The sequence below is a fragment of the Callorhinchus milii genome, unplaced genomic scaffold, assembly GCF_018977255.1.
Source record: "Callorhinchus milii isolate IMCB2004 unplaced genomic scaffold, IMCB_Cmil_1.0 Scaffold6, whole genome shotgun sequence".
Taxonomy (NCBI): domain Eukaryota; kingdom Metazoa; phylum Chordata; class Chondrichthyes; order Chimaeriformes; family Callorhinchidae; genus Callorhinchus; species Callorhinchus milii.
Genome location: NW_024704747.1, coordinates 9,679,472 through 9,694,795, shown reverse-complemented (window position 1 = coordinate 9,694,795; position 15,324 = coordinate 9,679,472). Strand labels below are relative to the sequence as shown.

General features: G+C 40.0%; 1 protein-coding gene across 1 annotated transcript in view; it reads right to left on the bottom strand.

Moving 5' to 3' along the window:
• LOC103180371 (inactive dipeptidyl peptidase 10) overlaps positions 1 to 15,324 on the bottom strand; it is a 329,145-nt gene that overhangs the window by 223,882 nt on the left and 89,939 nt on the right.

Genomic DNA, 15,324 nt, shown 5'->3' with positions numbered 1-15,324 from the left:
GTCTGTGAGTTTGTGTGTCCCTGTGTGTCTGTTACTGTATGTGTCTGTCTGTGTTAGTGTATGTCTGGGTGTCTGTGAGTGTGTCTGTTTGTCTGTGAGTGTGTGTGTGTGTGTCTGTGAGTGTGTGTGTTTGTGAGCGTCTCTCTGTGTGTGTAAGTGTCTGTGTGTCTGTTTGTGTGAGTGTCTGTGTGTGAATGTCTGTGTGTGTGAGTGTCTGTGTGTGTGAGTGTCTGTGTGTGTGTCTATGTGTGTGTGTGTGAATGTGAGTGTGTGTGTCTGTGTGAGTGTGTGAGTGTCTGGCTGTGTGAGTATGAGTGTCTGTGTGTGTGTGTGTGAGTGTCTGTGTGTGTGTGAGTGTCTGTGTGTCTGTGTGAATGTGAGTGTCTGTGAGTGTGTGTGAGTGTCTGTATGTATGAGTGTCTGTGTGTGTGTCTATGTGTATGTGAGCGTCTGTGTGTGTGTGTGAATGTAAGTGTATGTGTGAATGTGAGTGTGTGTGTCTGTGTGAATGTGTGAGTGTCTGTGTGTGATTGTCTGTGTGTGAATGTGTGTGTGTGTGTGAATGTAAGTGTCTGTGTGTGAGTGTGTGTGTGTGAATGTGTGTGTCTGTGAATGTGTGAGTGTCTGTGTGTGATTGTCTGTGTGTGTGTGTGTGTATGTGTGTGTTTGAGCGTCTGTGTGTGTGTGTTTGTGTGTGAGTGTCTGTGTGTGAGGGTTTTTGTGTGTGTGAGTGTCTGTGTGTGTGAATGTGAGTGTCTGAGTGTGTCTCTGTGTGTGTGAGTGTCTGTGTGTGTGTGTGTGTGTGAGTGTCTGTGTGTGTGAGTGTCTGTGTGTCTGTGTGTGAGTGTCTGTGTGTGTGTCTATGTGTATGTGAGCGTCTGTGTGTGTGTGTGAATGTAAGTGTATGTGTGAATGTGAGTGTGTGTGTCTGTGTTAATGTGTGAGTGTCTGTGTGTGATTGTCTGTGTGTGAATGTGTGTGTGTGTGTGAATGTAAGTGTCTGTGTGTGAGTGTGTGTGTGTGAATGTGTGTGTCTGTGAATGTGTGAGTGTCTGTGTGTGATTGTCTGTGTGTGTGTGTGTGTATGTGTGTGTTTGAGCGTCTGTGTGTGTGTGTTTGTGTGTGAGTGTCTGTGTGTGAGGGTTTTTGTGTGTGTGAGTGTCTGTGTGTGTGAATGTGAGTGTCTGAGTGTGTCTCTGTGTGTGTGAGTGTGTGTATGAGTGTGTGTGTATGTTTGTGTGTGAGCGTCTGTGTGTGTGTGTGAGTATCTGTGGGTCTATGTGTGTGTGTGTGAATGTTTGTGTGCATGTGTCTATGAGTATGTGTGTCTGTGAGTGGCTCGTATGTGAGTGTCTGTGTGTGTGAGCGTGTCTATGTGTGTGTGAGTGCCTGTGGGTGAGTGTTTGTTTGTCTGTGAGTGTCTGTGTGTGTGTGTGTTTGTGAGTGTGTGTCTCTCTATGTCTGTCACATGTCTCTCTGTTTGCGTCTCTCTGTGTCTGAGTACGTGTGTCTGTGTGCATCTCTCTGTGTGTCTCTCTATTCGTGTGTCTCTCTGTGTCTGTATCTCTCTGTGAATGTGTGACTCTCTGTGTCTGTGTCTCTGTGTGCGTCTCCTTGTGTCTGTCTGAGTGTGTGTGTCTCTGTGTGTCTGTGAGTGTGTGTGTCTCTGTATCTGTCTGTGAGTGTGTGTGTGTCTCTGTGGGTCTGTGAGTGAGTGTGTGTCTCTGTGTGTGTCTGTGAGTGTATGTTTCTGTATGTGTCTCTGTGTGTCTGTGAGTGTGTGTTTCTGTGAGTGTGTGTGTGTCTCTGTGTGTCTGTGAGTGTATCTGTGTGTGTGTCTGTGTGTCTGTATGTGTCTCTGTGTCTGAGTGTGTATGTCTCTGCGTGTCTATGAGTTTGTGTGTCTCTGTGTGTCTGTGAGTGTATGTTTCTTGTGTGTTTGTAAGTGTGTGTGTTTTTGTGTGAGTCTGTGAGTGTGTGTTTGTCTCTGTGAGTTTGTGTCTCTGTGTGTGTCTGTGTGTGTTGTGTGTCTGTGAGTGTATGTGTCTCTGTGTGTGTCTGTGAGTGTGTGTCTCTCTGTGTCTCCGTGTGCATCTCTGTGTCTGTCTGTGAGTGTGTGTGTCTCTGTATCTGTCTGTGGGTGTGTGTCTCTCTGTGTTTGTGTGTATCTCTTTGTCTGTATCTCTCTCTGAGTTTGTGTCTGTGTGTGTTTGTGAGTGTGTGTGTCTCTGTGTGTGTCTGTGAGTTTGTGTGTCTCTGTGTGTCTGTTAGTATGTTTTNATGTGTTTGTGAGTGTGTGTCTCTCTGTGTTTGTGTGTCTCTCTTTGTGTCTTTTGTGAGTGTGTTTCTATCTGTGTCTGTGTCTCTGTGTGCATCTCTGTGTCTATCTGTGAGTGTATGTGTGTGTCTCTGTGTGTGTTTGTGAGTGTGTATGTCTCTGCGTGTCTATGAGTTTGTATGTCTCTGTGTGTCTGTTAGTGTATGTACCTGTGTGTTTGTAAGTGTGTGTGTCTCTGTGTGGCTGTGTGAGTCTGTGAGTGTGTGTGTGTCTGAGTTTGTGTCTCTGTGTGTGTCTGTAAGTGTGTCTGTGAGTGTGTGTGTGTCTGTGAGTTTGTGTGTCCCTGTGTGTCTGTTACTGTATGTGTCTGTCTGTGTTAGTGTATGTCTGGGTGTCTGTGAGTGTGTCTGTTTGTCTGTGAGTGTGTGTGTGTCTGTGAGAATACATGTCTCTGTGTGTGTCTGAGTGTGTGTCTCCCTGTGTTTGTGTGTCTCTCTATCTGTGTCTTTCTATGTTTGTGTGTCTCTCTGTGTCTGTGTGTCTCTGTGAGTGTGTGTGTCTCTGTGTCTGTCTGCGAGTGTATGTGTGTGTCTCTGTGTGTGTCTGTGAGTGTCTGGATCTGTCAGAGTGTGCGTGTCTTTGTGTGTGTCTGTGAGTGTGTTTGTGAGTGTGTGTGTTTTTTGTGTGTCTGTGAGTGTGTGTATCTCTGTGTGGCTGTGAGTGTGTGTGTATCTCTGAGTGTGTGAGTCTGTGTATGTGTCTGTTAGTGTATGTGTCTGTGTTTGTAAGTGTATGTGTGTCTCTGTGTGTCTGAGTGTGCGTGTCTCTGTGTGTGTCTGTGAGTGTGTGTCTGTTTGTGTCTGAGTGTGTGTGTCTCTGTCTGTGAGTGTGTGTGTCTCTGTGTGTCTGTGAGTGTGTTTTTGTGTGTCTGTGAGTGTGTATCTCTCTGTGAGTCTGTGAGTGTGCGTGTCTGTGTGTATCTGAAATGCTGTACACTGTCCAGAGCCTTGGAACGTCCTCCCGATGTGAAAGGCACCATACAAATGTAATCTTGTTGTTGTTGTTGTCTGTGAGTATGTGCCTCTGTGTGTGTCTGTGAGTGTGTCTGTGTGTTTGTGAGGATTTGTATCTGTGAGTGTGTCTGTGAGAGTTTGTGTCTCTGTGTGTGTCTGTGAATGCGTGTCTGTATGTGTCTCTCTCTCTTTGTCTATTTGTGGTGAGAGGCAGGAGGTGGTGACCTCCCGAAGCCCCACAGTCAGGACCCTGGACATTTGGCCTTTCAGGCCTGTGCTGATGTATTCCCCACCCTGAATGAGCCACCCAGTTTTCGTTAAAGAAAACATAAATTTGTTTTTTTTGCAACAATGTGTTATTAATGTGTTATTTATTAATGTTTAGTTTTTATCAATAAAGTGCAAAAATGTAGGTTGGCAGTAAAATGTACCACTCAATAGCACCAACAAACTCCCCCAACCTGCAATTTTCCACAAAATTAATCAATCTTCATGCACTTTTCCGCAAAATTTTTCAAACTTCCCTGCAATATTGGGCAAATATTTCCACAATTTTCCATTGGCCCGGCTCATAATGTTTTGAACGCTGACAAATCAAATGGGGAAGGAGGGAAAGGAGATTTACTAAATGTACAGTATTTGTAAAAGTAAACTAATCATTTTGTGTTAAGAAACAATAATAGACAATAATAAAATATATTCTGGCAAAGGCAACACCCCATACTCTCATCTTGAGGATTCAACTTTGAATATTAGGGAGTTTCTCCCGATGTCCTCACCAACAAACTCCCAGATAAAAATTCATTCACATCTTGCTGTTTGTGGGACCATGTGCAAATTGGCAGCCTATAATGGTAGAATCTTAAAGGGAGTGAAGGAAGAGAGAGACCTGGGGGTTTCGTATAAGTAAATCTTTGAAGGTGGCGGGACAGGTAGATAAAGCTGTTTAAAAAAGCATACGGGATACAACAACAGCAACAAAATTACATTTGTAAAGTGCCTTTCACATCGGGAGGACGTCCCAAGATAATGGACAGACAGTTATGGACCGGAGCTGGGGGTCGGGGTGGGGAGGGGTGGAGGGCAGGGGGGGAAGCAGGGAGATCGAAAGTACAGTCGAAGAGGAGGTTCTTGAGACAGATCTTGAAAGTGGCAAGGCAGAGGGTGAGGCGGAGGAACTGTGGGATGGAGTTCCAGAGGGTGGGGGCAGAGTAGTGGAAGGCCTGCCAACCAATAGTGGGGCAAGTGAGGTGGGGGACGTGAAGCAGGCCGGAGCCGTCTGAGCAGAGGGAGTGAACAGGAAGGTAGGGGGTTAGGAGGTCGCATAGGGGGGGCTTTGAATGTGAGGACCAGGATCTTGAACTGTATCCTCTGTGTGATGGGAAGCCACTGGAGTTGGGCGACGATGTGGGGTGATAGGGTCACGGAGCCTAGTGTGGGAGAGGACACGGGCTGCAGAGTTCTGGATGATCTGCAGCCTGTGGAGGGAGGAGTTGTGGAGACCGACAAGCAGTGAGTTTGCATAGTCAAGCCTCGATGTAATGAAAGCGTGTATGAGGGTTTTGATGACCTGCGGTGTGAGACAGTGGCGGAGCCGGGCTACTAGGCTTTATAAATAGGGGAATAGAATACTAAAGTCAGGAAGTTATGATGAATCTAGTTAGGCCTCATCTAGAGTTCTGTGTTCAGTTCTGGGCACCACACTTTAGGAAGGATGTCAAGGCTTTGGAGAGGGTGAAAAGAAGATTTACCAGGATGGTACCAGGAAGGAGGGACTTCAGTTATCAAGAGAAGCTAGAGAAGCTGGGATTATTCTCCTTGGAGCAGTAAAGGTAAAGAGGAGACTTAATAGAAGTTTTCAAAATTATGAGGGGATTCGATAGGGTGAATAAGGAGACACTATTTCCATTGGCGGGTGGGTCGGTAATCCGAGGATACCGATTTAAAATAGTAGTTAAAAGAAACAGAGGGGAGGTGAGGAGGAATTTTTCATTCAACGAGTTGTTTGGATCTGGAATGCATTGCCTGAAAGGGTGGTGGAAGCCGATTTGATAACAACTTTTAAGATTGAAGTAGATAATTATTTGGGGAGGACAAGTTTGCAGGGCTATGGGGAGAGAGTAGCGGAGTGGGATTGATTTGGTTAGCTCTTTTAAAAGAGCCGGCACAGACACGATGAGCTGAATGGCCTCCTTCTGTGCTATATAATTCTATGATTCTATGATAAATACAGTCACTTCACTTTACAGTAAAATCCTGTGAAGCGTTTTGAAACATTTGGATGATGTGACAAGGAGCTATATCAAAAACATGCATTTTGTATAATCTTGATCGATAGCTATACTCGGGAGTTGTCTGGAGAAATGGAAATACTGACACATGCAGTCATTGCTTCTGGAGGATTTGTTTCTGATGTTTTCCTCCCTCTGATCTTGTTCATCATCCTGTCTGGTTCCACTTCTAACCTAACTTGCTTCTCTCAGAACTGGCATGCCTCTCAGGCGTTCTGTTACTTCATAGACTATAGTCCGCTAATCAGAGGACTCTTCCATGATAATGCAAGTTCATGGTCTAGCTCTCCTTGCAAAACAAAACTTGGGAATATTATTGCTAGCTAAAATTGTCAACTGGCAACTCACCTCAGTTTGAAATAGAAATGGCCAAGCTGATTGAAAATACGGCATCATGGAGTCCTGTAGCTCAGTGGTTAGAGCACTCGCTTTGCAAGCGAGAGACCTGAGTTCAATTCCAGGCAGAGGGCGAAACCTTGAGCACGTTTCCTTACTCCACACGCGTAATAATAATCCCTCCAAAACCAAAAACAATAATAAATTGGTCATTTTCAATCTACGACTGTTTGTGGGACATTGCTGTGTGCAATTGGCTGCCGCGTTCGCCCACAAATATACAGTCATTTCACTTTACAGTGTGTTCTGTGAAGCGCTTTGGGACGTCCTCCCGATGTGAAAAGCGCTATATCAAATGCAAGGATTATTATTATTATTATTATCATTGATTACCTCATTTTCCATAATTAAGTTTGCTAAGCTCTCCTTTTCCCTTTGGTATAGTTTGGGCTCATCCTCAGATTGCATCCATCCCATTTCTCTCCTTTGCTTGCCCATCAAGAGAACAGTTCTACACCTTCCATCCACACCTTCTTGGATATCTACAACACAATCTCAGTTTATAATAATAATCCTTGCATTCTCCACACTCAGTTGCTTCTCCCACTACATGCAATGAACTGAAACAATCTCTCCAATTGGCAGAAATGTCCATTTACCTCATTCCTTATTGTACATCATATTCACTGCTTATGGAGAATTGCCCTCTCTGTTAGTGAAACCAAACAAAAACTGGGCTACTGTTGTGATGAACTTCTCATTTCTGTTGTATGATTGATTTGACCTCAGTTCAATTTTACCTTCCTTTTTACTCTTATCTTTCTATCATTAGCTCTTACACTGCTCCAATGCAGCTCAACACAAATAAAAACCTTACTAACCTCTTGGGCACTCTTTAGACACTGGATTGCGCATGGACTTTAATAATGTCTAATCTTAGCTGTCTTCCCCATTTTTCACCCAATTCCGCAGACGTGTCATTGTCTTGCTGTCTTACTCACACATATATCTTCATCTTACATATGCGTGAACATCTGACTCCCACCTAAAATTACTTTTTAACATTTTCACTCCTCTTTCCAACATTTCCCTCTAGATTAATGCAGTTAGTGTACTTGACTTTTGAATAATTCCTAAGGTCTTTGTTTACTCAGTCAGGTCCTTCGTGCCAAGAAGGGATATTTTGTAACACCAGTTGTCTCTGTTTGAAGCATTAATTCTTCTTTCTGTTTCAGATACTGGATTTACCAGCACTCAGAAAATGATTGTGTGTGAATCACATTCTTAGTGTCTATTGGAAAAGATGAAGCTGTGCATTTCCAGCAGTTTCTGCTATTATTTCTGATTACAGCACTCAGTCCGGTTTTTAACATATTGCTTCATGTGCTTTTTTTCACAATCAATCAAATCATATTAAGGTAATACTAGAAGCATATAATTATTTACATTTGCTAAATCTTCTGCAATAATTAAAATAAAACAAATTGCAAAAGAAATTTCTATTAGCTTAATCTTTTCCAATAAACACTGAGTTTGTAATTCGCACACAAGCACTTTGTCAGCCCTGGGAAATATTGGTAAATAAAATGATATTTTCAGTTTTCTTTCATCAATCTGGCATTTTATTTGGGAATACTCTGAGATTTGGTAGGCAATGTTAATGATGGATATAAATGCAAAACAAAAGTTCATCAGTAAAAGACACACACAGTCACTTTCAATTTTTGCTGCTTATAGAATGTTTCAAAGTTATTTTCATGAACATCTGAAAGAATAATATTTCTGATATTGTGACATATGTCTGCTGTCAAGATACTCTGTTTGAAACGTCACAGTATGGTTAACACAAGAAGGTGAGCTTCTAAGCCAGTGGAAAGGTGATGAAAGAGTGTGGTGTTTCATTCATCACTATTCATTTATTCTGTAAACCAAGGCTTTTAGTGGAGACAGAGAAGGACAATCATTTCTCGTCTTTCATTAATCATAGGCCTTGACATTTAAAGACTCACCTTTTCAGTATTTCTAAAATAAACCACCCCATATCAGTAAAAATAATATAAATGGGGTAAGTTAAGTAAAGGAAGAGATTACAAGAAACCTTTTTATACAGATGGTGGTTGGAATATTGTATATATTGCTATAAGTATCTATTGAAGCTGATACCGATACAAGATATAAAATGGAATCGGAAAAACATTTTGAGGAACTCTTTTTTTCATAAAAGAGTATGGAAGAGAGTTTGGAACTGGGGAGAGTGTAGTTAATTACAGTGGAGCAGCTGGCATCAGCATACCCTGCATGGTCAGAATGGCTGGCTTCCTTCTGTGCTGTCATTTCAATGATTCAGAATAACAAAACATTATTTTCCATGTGTCTGAGCCGGAAGCTTGCTAGAACAGTCATGTATAGAATCATGATATTTTAACACTTCAAAATCACCAGAGGTTAAACAATAATCTTAATTTTCTATTTAAAATCTGATTTCAGAATGAGAAGTCTTTTTGAGCCATAACTGTACTCAGAACCAAATGGAGTTACTACATATAAAGTGTCTAAACTACAATGAAACTTTGTTACCCATTAGGAATACTTTGGCCACAAGAACAACAACTTGCATTTATATGGAACCATTATTGCAGGAACCTTCTCTAAGCATTTATTTCCTGAGAAAACAATTCCGGTGGAATGAGAGAATGAGTAAACCATAACAAACCCTTTTACAAACAGTCTTTGGAATTCTACTGACCAAACCAGATCATAAATAATTATTAAACGAAAGCTTAGATCTTTCTGGTAATCTTGCCTTTCACTGACATGGAAAAGCAAGAAACAAAATGAGCTTTCAGCATGCGTCAAACTGAGTAAACTCAGTAAATGATTTAGAAATCTTAGCTTCTACAGGGTGTTCGTAAAGTCCTGTTACCCCTTTTTTTCTTACAATTAATTTTTATTTTCTGTTGCAGATGAGTCATGTGTAATTGTGTCTGATACCAGCAACTTCCTCATCACTCCATCAATGTTATGGAAGATGTTGCACTGAACATGGCAACGGATCATTATCTGTCAAGAAAATTATGGTGCTCACACCGATCCTCTGGAAGTCTAAATACAGTTAAACACTTGTACTGAATATAATTAAGTACTTCTAAATACAATTATCATCATTCTTTCACAGTGCACTGTAGAAAAAAAACATGGTGCAACATGACTTTGTGAACACCTTGTACATGTGAATAGGAAACCTGTCTTTTTTTAAAAAAAGTGTTTTTGATCCACCTCGTCTTTCTACAGTAGTTTAATTAGCTGATTTCATTGTGTTCAGAGCTAAGGTTGCTCCAGATTTGGCAAGAAACCTGTAGGTAACAGTTGCTATACAAAGTAATTTCAGTCCAAAAAAACACAAAATACTTGGCTTTCCAACGTGACAAGTTAGTCTATTTATATATTGCACGTGTGAATGGAGCGTTCTGTTGAATTTTATTACCAGTACTTTAAGACCATAAAATTACACATAATGAAGCCTTGACAGACTAAAACTACAAGAGGCTGATTTGAGAAACCATTGTCTGTTCTAAATGCACAGCTTCCTCATTGTGAAATAATGATTTCTTAAAAATAACTGTTCGAATAGAATGAAAGACATTTTCTTGAACACCAAAAACATTTTTAATTATAAAGCATGTTTAGGCAGTTTTTATTTTACTTGCTTATATCTAGCAAGTAGTCCTGTAGCTCAGCGGTGAGCACACGCGCCTTGCAAGAGAGACACCTGGGTTCAATTCTAGGCAGGGCGAAACCTTGGGCAAGTTTCCTTACTCCACACGCCTAATAATAATCCCTCCAAAACCAAAAACAATAATAAATTGGTCATTTTCAATCCACAACTGTTTGTGGGACACTGCTGTGCGCAATTGGCTGCCGCGTTTCGCCCACAAATATACAGTCAATTCACTTGACAGCATATTCTGTGAAGTGCTTTGAGACGTCGAGAAGACATGAAAAGCGCTATATCAAATGCAAGGATTATTATATATTATTATAAGTGGATTGAATATTGAAAATGTTCCCCTGATTAAAAAAAATTCTTAGTATGATTGAGTTGATCTTCCTTTCCCATAGAAAATAAACTTGGCTGTTCTTTATGCAGCTCCTGTTGGGTTTTGGTTGAAAGCAGAGAGTTGCCCTGAATTTGACTGTAACTGGCAATCTTACGCGAAAGGCCTCAAGACAGGGGAAAATGAATAAATGTCACAGTAACCTGTCAATTCCTTTTATTATTTTAAATATCTCAGTCAAATTACTCCTTAAACTTCTTTGCTCTGATGAACATTTGAATCCCAGTCTACCCAACCCCTCATCATGCCTAAAACCCTTTAACCCAGATGTTAATCTAATGAATTGTCTTTGGCACTCTACAAATCGTTCCTAAAATTGGGTGTCCAAGACTCAACTTATAATAATAATAATAATCCTTGCATTTGATATAGCGCTTTTCATGTCGGGAGAACGTCCCAAAGCGCTTCACAGAACACACTGTAAAGTGAATTGACTGTATATTTGTGGGCGAACGCGGCAGCCAATTGCGCACAGCAATGTCCCACAAACAGTCGTAGATTGAAAATGACCAATTTTTATTATTGTTTTTGGTTTTGGAGGGATTATTGTTAGGCGTGTGGAGTAAGGAAACTTGCCCAAGGTTTCGCCCTGACCTGCCTGGGATTGAACTCCGGTCTCTCGCTTGCAAAGAGAGTGCTCCAACCACTGAGCTACAGGACTCCACAGGACTTGCATTATTCTAAAGGAAACAAGGTTCAGAAAAATGTATTAAATGAGGATTTAAATTTGCCGCATTAGCAATGAAGTTCAACTCTGAAGTTGAAAGAACTCTGAACATAGGCAGAGATAAAGAATGATTCTAGTTGGAAGTAAACCACCACAGCAGCTAGATTTTATCATCATTCAAACCAAGAGATTCAGTGTATTGCCCAATTTTTACACTCTTGTGGGATTAGAAGTAAAGTTCAGGGATAGATGATTCTTTATTAATGAGCTTCACCACCTTAACTTAAAAAATCACTTTCAAGCAATGTAGCAGCGTTTCTGCCATTCACTTGTTGAGTACAGTATTACCTCAACTCAATTAGAAATATGCTGCATGAATTCAGTGTGTGGGCCCTTGTCCTTCACTAGCTTGATAGTCAGTGTGGAGGGCAGAGCTTTTACTCTATTTGGAAGAGGTATAGCCAAGTCATAATTACTGTAAGTGATAATGTTGGAGTAGTCATCAGCATTTGCACAGGATGTTCTATAACCTGGATAAATAATGAAACTAGAAATCTGCACAGCTTATAGGACATTTTTCATTTATAAAATATAAGATTGTGAGTCTGGACCTCGGGAGAAATCGTTTTATGCTTATGCAGACATATCTCTTCAACACTAACAAATTGCATTATGTATTGTGCTGTTCATGAAGGGGGTGTTTGTGCAGGAGGGAGGTTTGTGTATAAATATATATTAGTTTGTGTCTGTCACTTTGCACGTCGAATTGTGCTGGTGCAGGGTGAGGGGGACATCAGACCTGTATCTAAATCTAATATTAGATTAAAACATCATAATACTTTCTACTTTTATTTGGAACAGCAGTTCATCATTTCAAACATAACCCACTTACACTACTTGCAAATCTCCCTGGGGTGCCTGAAGTGCATCTTCTTTATAAGTGTCAGATGTGGTCTAGTATGGCAGGATCCTCATGCCGCAGAGCACATCAGAAGATCGGGTGAAATCTTTCTGATAATGTGCTAACAGAGCAAAGAATAAAGTGTTCAATATAACCATTTCACGGAGCCTGTTTTGCTACTTTTTGTATAAAATACAATTTATGTTTTAAATTTTGACCTTTTCATGGAAATTTTAAATCTTTAATCTGTGAAATGATTTTACAAGTCTGCTGAATACTGTGAAAGTACTGCAAGAGATAATGGACCTTTTCAGTGATACAAACGTGTCGTCAGTGAAATGAAATATCTCTGTTGCTATTAGGATCTCTTTGGTTTAATATTTTTATAAATGAACTGGAACTAGGAGTTGCAAGCACAGTTAGCTTAATGTCATCTGGCTAAATTTGCAGATGACACCAAGCTAATGAAGGTCATAGATTGCAAAGCTGAACAAGATAGGTTACAGGAGGATTTAAACATACTTGGGAATCGGGCAGATCAGTGGCAGATAAATTCAATTTGGAGAAATGTAAAGTACTTCACATGGGGACAAAAAATCCAGGAAAGGACTATTATTTGAACAGAAGAAAAGTAATATGTATGGAAAATGAAAAGGACGTCTGGGTCCTGATTGACAATAAATTGAAGTTCTCACAACAATGCTCTGTGGCAGTGAGTAAAGCAAACTAGATGTTGGGATGGGGTCGGGGAGGGTGTGCAACAGGCTCCCCAGGGAAACGGTTGAAGCAGGAAGTGTTGATTCCTTCAAACACAGATTAGATAGTTTTCTTTTAGGAAATAGCATTATGGGATATAGCACATAGGTAGTTTGGTACATCTGGCATGCGACCGGCAGGAAGGTGGAAGGCGAAGTAGATCTTATCCTCTTACTAGTTTCAGTATATATGTAAGATGTGTGCACCATCACTACTTAAATCATCTCAATCTTTGTTGTGTTTTGCACTATAGCCCTTCACCAAGATTTCTCATAACAAAACAAGCAAGATACCACCTAAAGATGTCATTCATGGGAAGTCAAAACTATTGTCTCTTGGATATTAAGTTGCCACAGATTTGACCTATTTAAACATTTGATCCTCTTTCTAAAAGGCACAGTAAAGATTGCATATTAAGCCTCCAAAGCAATAAATGTCCACACCAATAAACTTCAAATTAAAGACAATAATAACTAATTTGTTACAAGTAGAATTAATTGAAATCATAATTCACTCAAAACAGATAATGAAAAGATACCTTCATCTTGAGAAATGCAAGCTTTGTGACTAGAATTTATTTTCTACCTGTTTTACTGTACTGTCATTACATTCATGTGGTTCTTTTGTTGAAAATGCCACAAAATCTGATAAAGAAAGAGCAATAGGGCATACATCTTGGCTGAACACATGCAAAGACATAAATCAGGACTGGTATTTTGCTTTCAGAATGTTTCACGGCTGAGAAATGCCCAAATAGTCTTGCAAATAGTCACTGCTGAATACAAACCAGAGCAGACTGGTTACATTCAACAACAAATAACATGGTGAGATGCTGCATGGAAGATTATAATTATGGGGCAGAAACTGGATGTTTTATGTTGTAAAGGTTGATTATGCCCTCGCCCAGCCAAATGAGCAGGATCAACTGACAGACTTAAATATAGAAACAAATTCACCAAGAACATATGTGTGGGTGTGTGATGCTCAACCAATGAAAACAAATCTGTATTAATTGTTATGTCCATACTGGATGACATATTAAATCGATCAATTAATCTAATTTATTAGATGAGGGACCCAGTAAGGTGAAAACAATGCTAGGTGCCTGAATAATGACATATTAATGAATGAATGAATGAATGATATTTATTATGTCACAGACTAGGTGATTCCATCAGTTGAAACCATTGTTGAGAAACAGATTCCAAACAATTGGGGAAAGTGGTTCATTTATCATTGAGCTAATCATTCATTAATCCTTGAGCAAGCAAATGGTTCGTCCATTTGAAATACTGAGAGTGGCAGATCAGCTGTATTTATGCAATATGCTCAATATTGCACAATTACAATTACTTTCATTTTAATCATTATTGACCCAAACAATGGTTTGTATTATTTATTTGATGATATCATTAGAAGAAGCCTCATCTACTGTCAGAATGTCAGTGGAATACAATAAATAGTGTTTTGCTACTTAAATGAATAGAACTCATGCACATAACCACTGATCTCACAAGATGCTTCCTGTCTATTTACTTACCTCAGCAATTATAATGATTATAATCCACAGCAAACTGATTTTACTGACTATGACTAACTGCCCAGAAGATGTCACCTCCCCTAAAGGATTGCATATGAGGCATCTCAGAAAGGCAATGTTTGGTCTCCGATCCATTGAGATGTTTGTTTGTTCTTGTTTGTGCTTTAAATGGAAAAATCGGATTGAAGGAACCAAGTTCATTTTGCACCTTTTAGTTTATATTGGCTACAAACTAGCATGTAAGCAAATAATAATAATACTCTTTACATTTAATATAGCGACTTACCACATCTTTGAGATGTTTCAAAGTGCTTCACAGAATATACTTTAATGTGAATTGACTGTATATTTTGTGGGCGGTATGTGACAGCCAATTGAGCAGCAGTGCCCCACAAACAGTCGTGGACTGAGTGATCAAATTATTATTAGCATTTATTTACAGGAGTCCTGTAGCTCAGTGGTTAGCGCACAGTCCTTACTCCACATGCCTGATAATAATCCCTCAAGAAAAAAAATAATAATAAAATTGGTGACTTCAATCCACTACTGTTTGTGGGACACTACTGTGCGTAATTGGCTGCCATGTTTCGCCCACAAGTATAGAGTCAATTCACTTTACAGTATATTCTGTGAAGCTCTTTGAAACATCTTGAAGCCGTGATAAGGCGCTATGTCAAATGCAAGGATTATTATTATTACATTATTTATTTTATTTATGAAGGGATTATTACCCCCAGAAAAGCAATCCACCAATCGAATGACAAGCGCGTTTCTACTTACTACTAGGTAAACAGAGGCATGTGGAGTAAGGAAACTTGCCCAGCGTTTCGACCTGCCTGGGAATCGAACCCAGGCCCTCTCGCTTGCAAGGCATGTGCTCTAACCACTAGAGCTACAGGACTCCATTTTAAATCTAACTAAACAGCTGTGGGTGGGCAAACTGCCCATCAGGACTAGAGTAGACTTGGGTTAAAAAAACTGCTCAAGGATAAACTGTTTGAGAATAAATTGTACACTTCCAAAAAATTATGCAGAGCTTACAAGACAAATACATATCGAAGTGCAGCAGGAGAACTTTCATTGAAAAAAAAGCTCTGAGGTGGATCAACACGAAAATTCAAAGGGAGGTAAAGAAGATTTACAAAGCTTATAGGGAGAAGGGGGACCATTGTTCAGAGTACAAGCTTATACAGAAGCAGATAAAAAATAGAGGTGCCAAGACATAACTGCAAAACAAAATGTCCAAAACTCTATTAGATTTCCCTTCAACCTCCTTGCTCTTGTATTTAGTGTCCCCATATAAAATCTGGAATTCCATTTGCTTTTTTTATGGCATGGCAATAAGAGAGACGTTGTGCTGAAATTGAAAGCCAAGTAGTTTCTATAGCTAACATGGAAACATATTGATATAGCAGTAAGATTAGCTC